We start from the raw sequence: 4,527 nt of genomic DNA, 5'->3' as shown, positions 1-4,527 counted from the left end.
GGTAATCAGAGAGACCGACCAGCCTCTGCATTCGCATCTGTCGCGTAGACCGGGCCAAACTTGAGCCGGGCATGAAGGTATTGTAGTGGCATAGAGTGCGGCCCTCGTATCAGCATGGCCCGGCATAGCGACCCACTTACTCTAGCGGTCTTCGCCCCCGTTACATAAACCGGGCCCACTCGATTCTTAGCATCAAACAGAATTCCGACACCCTGTGCTACAGTGCTGTAACAGTAATTTGGCACCTCCCAAATTCCCCAACTAAACAAGGCCGAAGATTGATTTCTCTGCATGCAGTTGGGCAGTGTGAGGGAAGTGTTGCTGTCATGCAGCACCAACTGTGCACCTGCTGCATGCAGCCCTGTTTCTGTTCACAGCATGAAACTCTTGTCTGGCCAGGATGTGAGGTGAAATGTTGCTGTCAGTCAGTCACCCTGGATCACTTGCGTATTTGCGCCTGGTGAATTGACAGGACGGGGAGGTTATCTCCTTTGTATGCTAAACTTTGGCAGTATCACGTAGCATGTTCGGATGCTAATTAGGAGGACTACACATGAACTAATTATAAAACTAATTGTAGAATCCTTGTGCTAATTCGCGAGACGAATCTATTAAGCCTAATTAATCCATCATTAGCAAATGGTTACTGTAGCACCATATTATCAAATCATGGACAATTAGGCTTAATAGATTCGTCTCGCGAATTAGACTCCATCTGTGCAGTTAGTTTTGTAATTAGCCTATATTTAATACTCCTAATTTGCATCTAAACACCTAATGTGACAGGTGCTAAACTTTAACAGGGGCTATCCAAACACCCCCTAATCAGGTGAAATCAAATCACAAATGGGGTTATGTCTCCTTACGCTTATTTTAGGCTTTTTACCATTTGCTGCTGGTGCTTCATTGTTCATTTAGCAGCCGGCACCAAACAGTGGGGAGTGGAGCATCATGCGTCCTCACAAGCATGGGGCGTTGTGGGTGGGGCTGCGCACGACTTGGGGAGAGCGTGGGACATCTTCCCGCCGAAGATTGGGCGTGCGCGGGGCCACCCTAGGTTCAGTCGAACCCCTGGTTCGGCCGAGCCCAAAGTAGAGCCTCACTGCTTCCGCCTTTCGTCAGTTGAATGCCAATGATTCCTTGGGTGATTCCCGCGGGGATTGAGTGGATTTGCTCTGATATGCGGGCCCTTCAATCCTAGTGCTTTGCTCTGATTGGTCAAGGGTCCAAGGGGAGGTATCTTCCAAGGAATCTTCCTCCACCGCCTCCAGGAGTCAACCATAGGGCGCCACGTGGAACATAGGATCGAGGAGGCTCAGCCATGGTTCGGCCAACCCCTGGTTGGCCCACCTTAGCACCGCCTTTGGTTGGTGGGCTGCCTAGTGGGCCTTGGCCTTAGTCCTTGAGGGCTTCACCTGATTTGGCCTGTTTTGCCCTGGTGTGTGGGCCCCTTGATGTTCGTGCTTTGCGTAGCGTGTTCTTCAGTGTGTTTCTCTCACGCTTGTGCACATTTTCTCCCATATGCAAGTTTGGGTTCCTGAAAGTAATAATTCACCGAAACTTGTGGAAATGGTTAGGGTAACACCTATCTCTATGTTGGTAAATGTTATTTTAGTCGCTTTGATACAAACGTTGATGGTTAGATTTGGTTTTAAGGACCGTCACCAACACCCCCACACTTAGCCCTTTGCTTGTCCTCGAGGGAAGGTTGAAGGACTAAGATGTATTTCAAGCTTTTCCAATGCCATGTGAACTTTTGAGTGGCTACCAAGCATATCTTGGGTGATTGAAAGATGGAACAATACAAACTTCAGGCTTCATTTCCTCCTGCTTAGAAACTTGTTTTTTTTGAAAAAAAGAATAGACTTGCTCCTCAAATTATTCCCTCAAATCTCTTTTTGTATTTTTGTATCCTCACCAAGGCAAAGGTGTTGCCATCTTTTCTCCTAACATCTATCAGGCTTATGAGGAGCTCAGGATAAGAGTAAAGAGGCATACTTGCTTTGCATATATTGCTAAGTCAAAAACTGGATCCAAGAAGAAACAAGTCATGCAATCCGATCAAGATGTGCAAGTGTGTGGAAATTGTGTGACTTTGGATGAACTCCTCTTTTGTATGACTCTCTCCTTTTGACATTTTAGGCATGGGCTATCTTTCTTTTCTTCTCTCTCTCTCTATTTTTCTTTTTTCTTGGACTTGCATATGTCCAAATCATGCTTTGGGGCATGCTTTTATTTCTCCGTCATCATTCTTTTCTTTTCTTTTTTTTTCTTTTGCGTAGCCCATACCTTTCCTTTGTAAGATACTTGGAGAGAGCCATATTGCACATGGAGTCTTTATTCAAGGGATGGATGGATGGCATATTTTTGCGCGACTTCCAGTGTAGAAGTCGGCATATATCTGTAGGGTGTATGTGATCTTGATCTTGACCATGAATGAAACAGACCCGAATTCCTATTTCTGAGAATCCTAGCCTACGCACCTCCATGATAGTCTCACGTGCGAATCTCTATCTCAGATAGTACAAATCCATACCAACATAGAAATATAAAGTAACAACAGAGTACAAATATCATCGATAACATGAACAACGAGTATATTTCATCGGCACGTGCTGGTACAAGTCCATCTGGACTGAATCAAGAAAGGTAAAACATCTACGCAGTGGAAACAAAAGCTATGGTGAACTCCATCTCCAGAGGTGACTCCAGCGAAGAACCATCCCTAGTCTTCCCATCTGTCGTTGTCGAAGTCGTAGTCGCACTCCGAGCCTGAAAAGCCACCATCTACCCAAGAAGCAGGTATAACATCTGTAAAATTCACCAATCTAAAACACTCGCTAAAAATTGTTTTCAAAATCTTTCGACCGTTGAACTCCCGGAAAATCTAATCTTCCCGGCGATTTTGCCGTCCCGGCATGCACGCCGATCGCCATCATTTCCATCCTCCACTTCCTCCGCCGCGTGCCCGACAAAAGTCTCGCGCGTGCTCCGACCATTTTCCACAATCACCGCCGACTCTCCTTTTCTTTTCTTTCCCTTTTTCCCTTCTCCTTTTCTCTTTTTCTTTTTTTTCCTTCCTTTCTTCTTTCTTCCTTCCTTATTCTTCTTCTTCTTCCTCCTCCTCCTCCTTCTCTCCTCCTCCTCCTTTTCCTGGTTGGTCACGCACGGCCCTTGGCTGTGGCTTCCTTCGGCGCCTGGCCCCCCTCCCCTGCCACGTATTGCGCCTCAGGGCCCCCTTCCCTGCTCCTCCTAGCGTGCAGGGGCCCACCACCAGCGCTCAGCCCCTCCCTGCCGTTGCCTGCCCGCACAACACGCCCGATGCTAGCGCCGGCGTGCCTGCCTGCGACGCCGCCCTCCAGCGCCCCGTCTCCCACCACACAACGCCGCACACCTCCGTCCCCTTCCCCGCCGCAACTCGACCCCTACTCCACCACCGCGCGTCGCTCACCGGCCCCGGCCCCCACACTGCTAGCCGCTCCCCTCCCGTCGGCTATATAAGGGGCGACACCCCCGGCCACCGTCGCCACCACCTCGCCCTCACCTCCCAGACCCCCAGCGCCGCCTCCTCCCGTGCCAAACCGCGACCGTCCCCAACGCCTGAAATGCCGCACCGCCTCCCCTAAGAGCCGCTGGTGCCCTCTTCGCCACAAGCTGCCCCTGCCCAAGGTAAGGGGCAAAACGGGTTCCCCTCGCCCTCCTCTACCTCCCCCACCACTCGGCTCGCCGTCGGCGAGGCTCGGCCGGTCGGTCGCCGCCGTCCATCTCCTCCTCCACCCTCTGTTCCTGAACCAAGGAAGGAGAAGGGAAAAATACCCCCCAATTTTGATCTAACCCCCTGCTATTTCAGGAAGGAGAAGGGAAAAATACCCCCCTCGCCGGTCGGTCGCCGCCGTCCATCTCCTCCCCCACCCTCTGTTCCTGAACCAAGGAAGGAGAAGGGAAAAATACCCCCCAATTTTGATCTAACCCCCTGCTATCTCCTATTCGCAAAATAATCCTCCCACCTCTCTTAAACTCTTTTCACAGATCAGCCCTTCCACCTCCCAAAAATCTTTACAAATAGGTCCCTGGTTCCTCGTAGTTAATCCCCTAAGCCCTGTTTTACCCCCTAAACACACAGTTATCTCGTTATTTTATGCGTCAAACTTCCTCCAATTAATCCCAAATTCAACCCAAGGCATCCTCCAATATACTTCCGCTGAGTCATCTCCAAATTTCATGAAAATACTCATTCCTTCTATTTTCCGTTGGCGTTCTCGGGTCGAGCTCAACGTGTAAAGCGTTAATTTTCTTTTATTTATTGTGTGCCCGATTGCGTGTGCTGTAGATCATGGAGTACCCGAGGAGGAGCACGAGGAGGAGTTTGACCGCGAGCCTGAGCTCGAGAACTGGCACCACGAGCAAGAACTCCCGGCCAACTACAAGGACAACAAGTCCAATCTCACCCTTTGATGCATATTTATTCCAGTTTTTCAAACACAACCTATAGGCTGGTTTGACAAAATTGTATATTGTTTTACTGCT

Source organism: Setaria italica, chromosome IX (assembly GCF_000263155.2).
Source record: "Setaria italica strain Yugu1 chromosome IX, Setaria_italica_v2.0, whole genome shotgun sequence".
Classification (NCBI taxonomy): Eukaryota; Viridiplantae; Streptophyta; class Magnoliopsida; order Poales; family Poaceae; genus Setaria; species Setaria italica.
This window is presented reverse-complemented; position numbering follows the sequence as displayed.